The 12105-nt window shown below is 63.3% G+C and overlaps 2 non-coding genes across 2 annotated transcripts; both read right to left on the reverse strand.

Annotated features, from left to right (window-relative positions):
* Positions 1–4049: 4049 nt before the first annotated feature.
* LOC131862895 (5S ribosomal RNA) lies at positions 4050–4168 on the reverse strand. The gene has a single exon (XR_009361831.1). It is a non-coding gene; the product is annotated as a 5S ribosomal RNA (ribosomal RNA).
* Positions 4169–11986: 7818 nt separating this feature from the next.
* Positions 11987–12105, reverse strand: LOC131862809 (5S ribosomal RNA). Its single transcript, XR_009361746.1, has one exon. It is a non-coding gene; the product is annotated as a 5S ribosomal RNA (ribosomal RNA).

A 12105-nucleotide genomic window follows, 5' to 3' on the forward strand; every position in this document is an offset into this window, starting at 1 on the left:
CCTTGGCTGGGTTGCGCGCCTTGGTGGGCACCATGCAGTGCACGAAGTCGGAGCCCGGATTGCCCCGGGCGCGCACCTCCGCCAGGGTGGGCACCTTGGTGCGCACAACTTGCCTGGGCTGCGCACCAGGAAGGGCTCAAGATGGCACCCGCGTTCCGTTTTTTTCACTATCTTTCAGAACGGAAATTTTAAAATCTCGTTTTTTTTTGCCTTTTCTGGAAATTAGTGAAGGCAGCGCATCAAAGGTGCGCAACGCTGGTGCGAACCTGGGAGCGCTCCGATGTGTGCTCCAAGGTGCGGCGTGCACGAAGTCGGACCCCGGTTTGCCCCGGGTGCGCACCTCGCGTGCACCTTGGTGCGCACACCTTGGCTGGGTTGCGCGCCCTGGTGGGCACCATGGTGCGCACCAAGGAGCGCTCCGAAGTGTGCTCCAAGGTGCGGCGTGCACGAAGTCGGAGCCCGGTTTGCCCCGGGTGCGCACCTCGCGTGCACCTTCGCCGCGGTGGGCACCATGGCGTGCACGAAGTCGGAGCCCGGTTTGCCCCGGGTGCGCACCTCGCGTGCACCTTCGCCGGGGTGGGCACCTTGGTGTGCAGACCTTGGCTGGGTTGCGCGCCCTGGTGGGCACCATGGTGCGCACCAAGGAGCGCTCCGAAGTGTGCTCCAAGGTGCGGCCTGCACGAAGTCGGAGCCCGGTTTGCCCCGGGTGTGCACCTCGGGTGGGCACCTTGGTGCGCATGCCTTGCCTGGGCTGCGCACCAGGGCGGGCTCAAGATGGCACCCGCGTTCCTTTTTTTTCACTATCTTTCAAAACGGAAATTTTAAAATCTCATTTTTTTTTGCCTTTTTCTGGAAATTAGTGAAGGCAGCGCATCAAAGGTGCGCACCTCGCTGCCCACCACGGTGCGCAACGCCGGTGGGCACCCGGGAGTGCTTCGAAGTGTGCTCCAAGGTGCTGCGTGCACGTTGTCGGAGCCCGGTTTGCCCCGGGTGCGCACCTCGCGTGCACCTTCGTCGGGGTGGGCACCTTGGCTGGGTTTGCCCCGGCTGCGCTCCGAAGCGGGGTTATTGGAGCGCCGCCTCTTTTTTTGTCGGAGCGTTTGGTGGGGTTTCTCGCATTGGCTCTTCCGAGGCCCGGTTGCCACCCTGGCGCGCACGAAGTCGGAAGTAGGGTTAAGTGCCCGGGTGCGCACCTTTGCCAGGGTGGGCACCTTACCTGGGCTGCGCACCAGGGCGGGCTCAAGATGGCACGCGCGTTCCGTTTTTTTCACTATCTTTCAAAACGGAAATTTTAAAATCTCCTTTTTTTTTTGCCTTTTCTGGAAATTAGTGAAGGCAGCGCATCAAAGGTGCGCACCTCGCTGCCCACCTTGGTGTGCTCTGAGGTGCGCACCCGGGAGCGCTACGAAGTGTGCTCCAAGGTGCGGCGTGCACGTTGTCGGAGCCCGGTTTGCCCCGGGTGCGCACCTCGCCTGCACCTTGGCCGGGGTGGGCACCTTGGCTGGGTTTGCCCAGGGTGCGCTCCGAAGCGGGGTTACTAGAGCGCCCCCTCTTTTTTTGTCAGAGCGTTTGGTGGGGTTTCTCGCATTGGCTCTTCCCAGGCCCGGTTGTTGGGTGCGCTCCCACCCTGGCGCGCGCGAAGTTGGAAGTTGGGTTAATTGCCCGGGCGCGCACCTTCGCCAGGGTGGGCACCTTGGTGCGCACACCTTGGCTGGGCTGCGCACCAGGGCGGGCTCAAGATGGCACCAGCATTCCCTTTTTCTCACTATCTTTCAAAACGGAAATTTTAAAATCTCGTTTTTTTTTTGCCTTTTATGGAAATTAGTGAAGGCATCGCATCAAAGGTGCGCACCTCGCTGCCCACCTTGGTGTGCTCCGAGGTGCCCACCACGGTGCGCAACGCCGGTGCGAACCCGGGAGCGCCCCGATGTGTGCTCCAAGGTGCGGCGTGCACGAAGTCGGACCCCGGTTTGCCCCGGGTGCGCACCTCGCGTGCACCTTGGTGCGCACACCTTGGCTGGGTTGCGCGGCCTGGTGGGCACCATGGTGCGCACCAAGGAGCGCTCCGAAGTGTGCTCCAAGGTGCGGCGTGCACGAAGTCGGAGCCCGGTTTGCCCCGGGTACGCACCTCGCGTGCACCTTCGCCGGGGTGGGCACCTCGGCTGGGTTGCGCGCCCTGGTGCGCACCAAGGAGCGCTCCGAAGTGTGCTCCAAGGTGCGGCGTGCACGAAGTCGGAGCCCGGTTTGCCCCGGGTGCGCACCTTCGCCGCGGTGCGCACCATGGCGTGCACGAAGTCGGAGCCCGGTTTGCCCCGGGTGCGCACCTCGCGTGCACCTTCGGCGGGGTTGCGCGCCCTGGTGGGCACCATGGTGCGCACCAAGGAGCGCTCCGAAGTGTGCTCCAAGGTGCGGCGTGCACGAAGTCGGAGCCCGGTTTGCCCCGGGTGCGCACCTCGCGTGCACCTTCGGCGGGGTTGCGCGCCCTGGTGGGCACCATGGTGCGCACCAAGGAGCGCTCCGAAGTGTGCTCCAAGGTGCGGCGTGCACGAAGTCGGAGCCCGGTTTGCCCCGGGTGCGCACCTCGCGTGCACCTTCGCCGCGGTGGGCACCATGGCGTGCACGAAGTCGGAGCCCGGTTTGCCCCGGGTGCGCACCTCGCGTGCACCTTCGCCGGGGTGGGCACCTCGGCTGGGTTGCGCGCCCTGGTGCGCACCAAGGAGCGCTCCGAAGTGTGCTCCAAGGTGCGGCGTGCACGAAGTCGGAGCCCGGTTTGCCCCGGGTGCGCACCTCGCGTGCACCTTCGCCAGGGTGGGCACCTCGGTGCGCACACCTTCTCAATGTTTTCTTGCCTTTTCTGGAAATTGGTGAAGGCAGCGCATCAAAGGTGCGCACCTCGGTGTGCTCCGAGGTGCGAACCCGAGAGCGCTCCGAGGTGCCCACGAAGTCGAAAGTCGGGTTAATTGCATTGTTTTCCCCGGGTGCGCTCCGAGGTGCGCAACATCGGCGCGCACCAAGGAGGGCTCCGAAGTGTGCTCCAAGGTGCGCACGATGGCGTGCACCTCTGGTGCGCACGATTCGGAGCTCGGTTTGACCGGGGTGCGCACACCTTGGCTGGGTTGCGCACCTTTTGTGCGCTCCAAGGTGCGCACGAAGTCGGAGCTCGGTTTGCCCCGGGTGCGCACCTTCGCCAGGGTGCGCACCTTGATGCGCACGCCTTGGCTGGGCTGCGCACCTTGGTGGGCGCCATGGTGCGCACCTTTCGTGCGCTCCAAGGTGCGCACGAAGTCGGAGCTCGGTTTGCCCCGGGTGCGCACCTTGGTGGGCGCCATGGTGCACTCCGAGGTGCCCAAGATTGGTGCGCACCAAGGAGCGCTCCGAAGTGCGCTCCAAGGTGCGCGCGAAGTCGAAAGTTGGGTTAATTGTCCGGTTTGCCTCGGGTGCGCACCTTGCGTGCACCTTCGCCAGGGTGGGCGCCTTGGTGCGCACACCTTGGCTGGGCTGCGCACACCTTGGCACCCGCGTTTCCTTCATTTTAAATTTTTTTTTTTTACAATCTCTCAAGTGGGAAATTCTATAATCTCAACTTTTTTTGCCTTTTCAGGAAACTTTTGAATGGAGCGCATCATTGGTGCGCTCCGAAGTGTGCTCCAAAGCTCTCTCCAGCTGCGTGCACCTGCCCCGGCCGCGCACCCGGCCCCGCCCAGCTTCGCTCACCTGTCCCGGGCGTCTGGTGCGGAACCTTAGAGTAAGAAACATCACCGTGCACCTTGGCCAACGTGCGCGACTCGACCGAGCGCGCACTGGCCGAGGTGCACACCGATTTCACCTGGGTGCGCGCGCAGCACCTCGGGCGCACCGGGGTGCGCGCACAACGCCCGGGTTGCACCGTGGCCTGTGTGCTCGGGGCGCCTCGGGTGCGCGCTCGGTGTCGCCCCCGCGCGCGCGGTAGTGCGGGCAGCGCACCCCGGCCCGGCCCGGCCCCGACGAGAACGCAAACGGGCAAAAGGTTTATTCAAATAGCATTGCGACGCCCGGCGAAAAACTAAAAAAGGGTGCAACACCGGGACTTCCCGGGAGGTCACCCATCCCAGTACTACTCCGGCCCAAGCGCGCTTAACTGCGGAGTTCTGATGGGATCCGGTGCACTAACGCTGGTATGATCGCACCCGTTATGAGCTTGTCGCAGTGTGTACTTAGCAAACCGCGACCCACGTGCGAATCCACCCCGGCCACCCACCCCCGTCGAGGTGCACACCCTCCCTCGCGAAGTGCGCCCCGTTCGCCAAGTGTGAGCCCTGCCCGGGTGCGCGCACCTTGCTAGGGCGTCGGGTGTGCACCCGGCCCGGCCTACGTGCGTGCACCTGGAGGGGGCGTCGTGTGCGTGCAGTGTCCCGTCTGCAACGCGGTGCCCACACACCACCTCGGGCGCAACGACCTGCGCTCACATGTGGGCCGAGTGCACCTTGGTGCATGTTCGGGGCGCCTCGGGTGCACGCTCGATCTTGCCCCGGTGCACCAAGGCGCTCGGTTTGCCCCGGGTGCGCACTTGGTGCAAGGTGGGCACCCAAAATAGGGATCAAGCACCAAAACACAAGTTTCGGGATGCAAAATGGGACCCAAGGACCACAAATGCGTTCCAAGACCCATGATGGGTCCACGAGAACAAAAATGTGTTCCGAGACTTAATAAACAAATATTGGGTTTTAGGAGAAGAAACATGCTCTGATGCCCAAAACGAGAATCGACCCCGAAAAGGCCACAGGCCAAAAGTGGGATGCGAGACAAAAAAAAATGGGACCCGAGGACCAAAATTGGGTTCCCAGGTCGAAGACAGGGCAACCGGACAAGAAACGACCTCTAAGGCTCGAAATGAGTCCCGACGACTAAAACTTGACAAGAAGCACCCATCAGGCACCCAACTCGACACCCATGGGATGCCGACCCACCCGGGCTTCCACCTAGCACACCTTGGCACCCACCCACCCTCGCACCCAACCTCGCACCCAACTTAGCACCTTTGAACCCACATTGGCACTCACCCTGACCCTGGCACCTTGGAACCCACATTGGCACTCACCTTGACCCTGGCACCCACCTTTGCACTCACCTTGGGACCCACCCTGGCTCCCACCTCGGCACCCACCCAGACACCCACCTTGGTTCCTTGGCACCCACCTTGGATCCTTGGCACCCACCCCGACACCCACCTTGGCACGCAACTTGGCTACTTGCCACCCACCTTGGCTCCTTGACGCCCACCCCGACAACCACCCCGTGACCTACCCTGGCTAGGGTTGGTGCACACCCACCCTGGTGCCCACCTTGGCACCCACCCTATGACCCACCTTGGCACGCACCTTAGTACCCACCCCGTTACCCACCCTAGGACCCACCCCGTGACCCACCTTGGCCAGGGTGGGTGCCTTGGTGCGCACAACTTGCCTGGGCTGCACACCAGGGCGGGCTCAAGATGGCACCCGCGTTCCGTTTTTTTCACTATCTTTCAAAACGGAAATTTTAAAATCTCATTTTTTTCTTTTTTTTGCCTTTTCTGGAAATTAGTGAAGGCAGCGCATCAAAGGTGCGCAATGCTGGTGCGAACCCGGGAGCGCTCCGATGTGTGCTCCAAGGTGCGGCGTGCACGAAGTCCGAGCCCGGTTTGCCCCGGGTGCGCACCTCGCGTGCACCTTCGCCGGGGTGAGCACCTTGGCTGGGTTGCGCGCCCTGGTGCGTACCAAGGAGCGCTCTGAAGTGTGCTCCAAGGTGCGGCGTGCACGAAGTCGGAGCCCGGTTTGCCCCGGGTGTGCACCTCGGGTGCGCACCTCGCGTGCACCTTCGCTGCGGTGGGCACCTTGGCTGGGTTGCGCGCCTTGGTGGGCACCATGCAGTGCACGAAGTCGGAGCCCGGTTTGCCCCGGGCGCGCACCTCCGCCAGGGTGGGCACCTTGGTGCGCACAACTTGCCTGGGCTGCGCATCAGGAAGGGCTCAAGATGGCACCCGCGTTCCGTTTTTTTCACTATCTTTCAGAACGGAAATTTTAAAATATCGTTTTTTTTTGCCTTTTCTGGAAATTAGTGAAGGCAGCGCATCAAAGGTGCGCAACGCTGGTGCGAACCTGGGAGCGCTCCGATGTGTGCTCCAAGGTGCGGCGTGCACGAAGTCGGAGCCCGGTTTGCCTCGGGTGCGCCCTGGTGGGCACCATGGTGCGCACCAAGGAGCGCTCCGAAGTGTGCTCCAAGGTGCGGCCTGCACGAAGTCGGAGCCCGGTTTGCCCCGGGTGTGCACCTCGGGTGGGCACCTTGGTGCGCATGCCTTGCCTGGGCTGCGCACCAGGGCGGGCTCAAGATGGCACCCGCGTTCCTTTTTTTTCACTATCTTTCAAAACGGAAATTTTAAAATCTCATTTTTTTTTGCCTTTTTCTGGAAATTAGTGAAGGCAGCGCATCAAAGGTGCGCACCTCGCTGCCCACCACGGTGCGCAACGCCGGTGGGCACCCGGGAGTGCTTCGAAGTGTGCTCCAAGGTGCTGCGTGCACGTTGTCGGAGCCCGGTTTGCCCCGGGTGCGCACCTCGCGTGCACCTTCGTCGGGGTGGGCACCTTGGCTTGGTTTGCCCCGGCTGCGCTCCGAAGCGGGGTTATTGGAGCGCCGCCTCTTTTTTTGTCGGAGCGTTTGGTGGGGTTTCTCGCATTGGCTCTTCCGAGGCCCGGTTGCCACCCTGGCGCGCACGAAGTCGGAAGTAGGGTTAATTGCCCGGGTGCGCACCTTTGCCAGGGTGGCACCTTACCTGGGCTGCGCACCAGGGCGGGCTCAAGATGGCACGCGCGTTCCGTTTTTTTCACTATCTTTCAAAACGGAAATTTTAAAATCTCCTTTTTTTTTTGCCTTTTCTGGAAATTAGTGAAGGCAGCGCATCAAAGGTGCGCACCTCGCTGCCCACCTTGGTGTGCTCTGAGGTGCGCACCCGGGAGCGCTACGAAGTGTGCTCCAAGGTGCGGCGTGCACGTTGTCGGAGCCCGGTTTGCCCCGGGTGCGCACCTCGCCTGCACCTTGGCCGGGGTGGGCACCTTGGCTGGGTTTGCCCAGGGTGCGCTCCGAAGCGGGGTTACTGGAGCGCCCCCTCTTTTTTTGTCAGAGAGTTTGGTGGGGTTTCTCGCATTGGCTCTTCCCAGGCCCGGTTGTTGGGTGCGCTCCCACCCTGGCGCGCGCGAAGTTGGAAGTTGGGTTAATTGCCCGGGCGCGCACCTTCGCCAGGGTGGGCACCTTGGTGCGCAAACCTTGGCTGGGCTGCGCACCAGGGCGGGCTCAAGATGGCACCAGCATTCCCTTTTTCTCACTATCTTTCAAAACGGAAATTTTAAAATCTCGTTTTTTTTTTGCCTTTTATGGAAATTAGTGAAGGCATCGCATCAAAGGTGCGCACCTCGCTGCCCACCTTGGTGTGCTCCGAGGTGCCCACCACGGTGCGCAACGCCGGTGCGAACCCGGGAGCGCCCCGATGTGTGCTCCAAGGTGCGGCGTGCACGAAGTCGGACCCCGGTTTGCCCCGGGTGCGCACCTCGCGTGCACCTTGGTGCGCACACCTTGGCTGGGTTGCGCGGCCTGGTGGGCACCATGGTGCGCACCAAGGAGCGCTCCGAAGTGTGCTCCAAGGTGCGGCGTGCACGAAGTCGGAGCCCGGTTTGCCCCGGGTGCGCACCTTCGCCGCGGTGGGCACCATGGCGTGCACGAAGTCGGAGCCCGGTTTGCCCCGGGTGCGCACCTCGCGTGCACCTTCGCCGGGGTGGGCACCTCGGCTGGGTTGCGCGCCCTGGTGCGCACCAAGGAGCGCTCTGAAGTGTGCTCCAAGGTGCGGCGTGCACGAAGTCGGAGCCCGGTTTGCCCCGGGTGTGCACCTCGCGTGCGCACCTCGCGTGCACCTTCGCTGCGGTGGGCACCTTGGCTGGGTTGCGCGCCTTGGTGGGCACCATGCAGTGCACGAAGTCGGAGCCCGGATTGCCCCGGGCGCGCACCTCCGCCAGGGTGGGCACCTTGGTGCGCACAACTTGCCTGGGCTGCGCACCAGGAAGGGCTCAAGATGGCACCCGCGTTCCGTTTTTTTCACTATCTTTCAGAACGGAAATTTTAAAATCTCGTTTTTTTTTGCCTTTTCTGGAAATTAGTGAAGGCAGCGCATCAAAGGTGCGCAACGCTGGTGCGAACCTGGGAGCGCTCCGATGTGTGCTCCAAGGTGCGGCGTGCACGAAGTCGGACCCCGGTTTGCCCCGGGTGCGCACCTCGCGTGCACCTTGGTGCGCACACCTTGGCTGGGTTGCGCGCCCTGGTGGGCACCATGGTGCGCACCAAGGAGCGCTCCGAAGTGTGCTCCAAGGTGCGGCGTGCACGAAGTCGGAGCCCGGTTTGCCCCGGGTGCGCACCTCGCGTGCACCTTCGCCGCGGTGGGCACCATGGCGTGCACGAAGTCGGAGCCCGGTTTGCCCCGGGTGCGCACCTCGCGTGCACCTTCGCCGGGGTGGGCACCTTGGTGTGCAGACCTTGGCTGGGTTGCGCGCCCTGGTGGGCACCATGGTGCGCACCAAGGAGCGCTCCGAAGTGTGCTCCAAGGTGCGGCCTGCACGAAGTCGGAGCCCGGTTTGCCCCGGGTGTGCACCTCGGGTGGGCACCTTGGTGCGCATGCCTTGCCTGGGCTGCGCACCAGGGCGGGCTCAAGATGGCACCCGCGTTCCTTTTTTTTCACTATCTTTCAAAATGGAAATTTTAAAATCTCATTTTTTTTTGCCTTTTTCTGGAAATTAGTGAAGGCAGCGCATCAAAGGTGCGCACCTCGCTGCCCACCACGGTGCGCAACGCCGGTGGGCACCCGGGAGTGCTTCGAAGTGTGCTCCAAGGTGCTGCGTGCACGTTGTCGGAGCCCGGTTTGCCCCGGGTGCGCACCTCGCGTGCACCTTCGTCGGGGTGGGCACCTTGGCTGGGTTTGCCCCGGCTGCGCTCCGAAGCGGGGTTATTGGAGCGCCGCCTCTTTTTTTGTCGGAGCGTTTGGTGGGGTTTCTCGCATTGGCTCTTCCGAGGCCCGGTTGCCACCCTGGCGCGCACGAAGTCGGAAGTAGGGTTAATTGCCCGGGTGCGCACCTTTGCCAGGGTGGGCACCTTACCTGGGCTGCGCACCAGGGCGGGCTCAAGATGGCACGCGCGTTCCGTTTTTTTCACTATCTTTCAAAACGGAAATTTTAAAATCTCCTTTTTTTTTTGCCTTTTCTGGAAATTAGTGAAGGCAGCGCATCAAAGGTGCGCACCTCGCTGCCCACCTTGGTGTGCTCTGAGGTGCGCACCCGGGAGCGCTACGAAGTGTGCTCCAAGGTGCGGCGTGCACGTTGTCGGAGCCCGGTTTGCCCCGGGTGCGCACCTCGCCTGCACCTTGGCCGGGGTGGGCACCTTGGCTGGGTTTGCCCAGGGTGCGCTCCGAAGCGGGGTTACTGGAGCGCCCCCTCTTTTTTTGTCAGAGCGTTTGGTGGGGTTTCTCGCATTGGCTCTTCCCAGGCCCGGTTGTTGGGTGCGCTCCCACCCTGGCGCGCGCGAAGTTGGAAGTTGGGTTAATTGCCCGGGCGCGCACCTTCGCCAGGGTGGGCACCTTGGTGCGCACACCTTGGCTGGGCTGCGCACCAGGGCGGGCTCAAGATGGCACCAGCATTCCCTTTTTCTCACTATCTTTCAAAACGGAAATTTTAAAATCTCGTTTTTTTTTTGCCTTTTATGGAAATTAGTGAAGGCATCGCATCAAAGGTGCGCACCTCGCTGCCCACCTTGGTGTGCTCCGAGGTGCCCACCACGGTGCGCAACGCCGGTGCGAACCCGGGAGCGCCCCGATGTGTGCTCCAAGGTGCGGCGTGCACGAAGTCGGACCCCGGTTTGCCCCGGGTGCGCACCTCGCGTGCACCTTGGTGCGCACACCTTGGCTGGGTTGCGCGGCCTGGTGGGCACCATGGTGCGCACCAAGGAGCGCTCCGAAGTGTGCTCCAAGGTGCGGCGTGCACGAAGTCGGAGCCCGGTTTGCCCCGGGTACGCACCTCGCGTGCACCTTCGCCGGGGTGGGCACCTCGGCTGGGTTGCGCGCCCTGGTGCGCACCAAGGAGCGCTCCGAAGTGTGCTCCAAGGTGCGGCGTGCACGAAGTCGGAGCCCGGTTTGCCCCGGGTGCGCACCTTCGCCGCGGTGCGCACCATGGCGTGCACGAAGTCGGAGCCCGGTTTGCCCCGGGTGCGCACCTCGCGTGCACCTTCGGCGGGGTTGCGCGCCCTGGTGGGCACCATGGTGCGCACCAAGGAGCGCTCCGAAGTGTGCTCCAAGGTGCGGCGTGCACGAAGTCGGAGCCCGGTTTGCCCCGGGTGCGCACCTCGCGTGCACCTTCGGCGGGGTTGCGCGCCCTGGTGGGCACCATGGTGCGCACCAAGGAGCGCTCCGAAGTGTGCTCCAAGGTGCGGCGTGCACGAAGTCGGAGCCCGGTTTGCCCCGGGTGCGCACCTCGCGTGCACCTTCGCCGCGGTGGGCACCATGGCGTGCACGAAGTCGGAGCCCGGTTTGCCCCGGGTGCGCACCTCGCGTGCACCTTCGCCGGGGTGGGCACCTCGGCTGGGTTGCGCGCCCTGGTGCGCACCAAGGAGCGCTCCGAAGTGTGCTCCAAGGTGCGGCGTGCACGAAGTCGGAGCCCGGTTTGCCCCGGGTGCGCACCTCGCGTGCACCTTCGCCAGGGTGGGCACCTCGGTGCGCACACCTTCTCAATGTTTTCTTGCCTTTTCTGGAAATTGGTGAAGGCAGCGCATCAAAGGTGCGCACCTCGGTGTGCTCCGAGGTGCGAACCCGAGAGCGCTCCGAGGTGCCCACGAAGTCGAAAGTCGGGTTAATTGCATTGTTTTCCCCGGGTGCGCTCCGAGGTGCGCAACATCGGCGCGCACCAAGGAGGGCTCCGAAGTGTGCTCCAAGGTGCGCACGATGGCGTGCACCTCTGGTGCGCACGATTCGGAGCTCGGTTTGACCGGGGTGCGCACACCTTGGCTGGGTTGCGCACCTTTTGTGCGCTCCAAGGTGCGCACGAAGTCGGAGCTCGGTTTGCCCCGGGTGCGCACCTTCGCCAGGGTGCGCACCTTGATGCGCACGCCTTGGCTGGGCTGCGCACCTTGGTGGGCGCCATGGTGCGCACCTTTCGTGCGCTCCAAGGTGCGCACGAAGTCGGAGCTCGGTTTGCCCCGGGTGCGCACCTTGGTGGGCGCCATGGTGCACTCCGAGGTGCCCAAGATTGGTGCGCACCAAGGAGCGCTCCGAAGTGCGCTCCAAGGTGCGCGCGAAGTCGAAAGTTGGGTTAATTGTCCGGTTTGCCTCGGGTGCGCACCTTGCGTGCACCTTCGCCAGGGTGGGCGCCTTGGTGCGCACACCTTGGCTGGGCTGCGCACACCTTGGCACCCGCGTTTCCTTCATTTTAAATTTTTTTTTTTTACAATCTCTCAAGTGGGAAATTCTATAATCTCAACTTTTTTTGCCTTTTCAGGAAACTTTTGAATGGAGCGCATCATTGGTGCGCTCCGAAGTGTGCTCCAAAGCTCTCTCCAGCTGCGTGCACCTGCCCCGGCCGCGCACCCGGCCCCGCCCAGCTTCGCTCACCTGTCCCGGGCGTCTGGTGCGGAACCTTAGAGTAAGAAACATCACCGTGCACCTTGGCCAACGTGCGCGACTCGACCGAGCGCGCACTGGCCGAGGTGCACACCGATTTCACCTGGGTGCGCGCGCAGCACCTCGGGCGCACCGGGGTGCGCGCACAACGCCCGGGTTGCACCGTGGCCTGTGTGCTCGGGGCGCCTCGGGTGCGCGCTCGGTGTCGCCCCCCGCGCGCGCGGTAGTGCGGGCAGCGCACCCCGGCCCGGCCCGGCCCCGACGAGAACGCAAACGGGCAAAAGGTTTATTCAAATAGCATTGCGACGCCCGGCGAAAAACTAAAAAAGGGTGCAACACCGGGACTTCCCGGGAGGTCACCCATCCCAGTACTACTCCGGCCCAAGCGCGCTTAACTGCGGAGTTCTGATGGGATCCGGTGCACTAACGCTGGTATGATCGCACCC

This window comes from Cryptomeria japonica, unplaced genomic scaffold (genome assembly GCF_030272615.1).
Source record: "Cryptomeria japonica unplaced genomic scaffold, Sugi_1.0 HiC_scaffold_52, whole genome shotgun sequence".
Classification (NCBI taxonomy): Eukaryota; Viridiplantae; Streptophyta; class Pinopsida; order Cupressales; family Cupressaceae; genus Cryptomeria; species Cryptomeria japonica.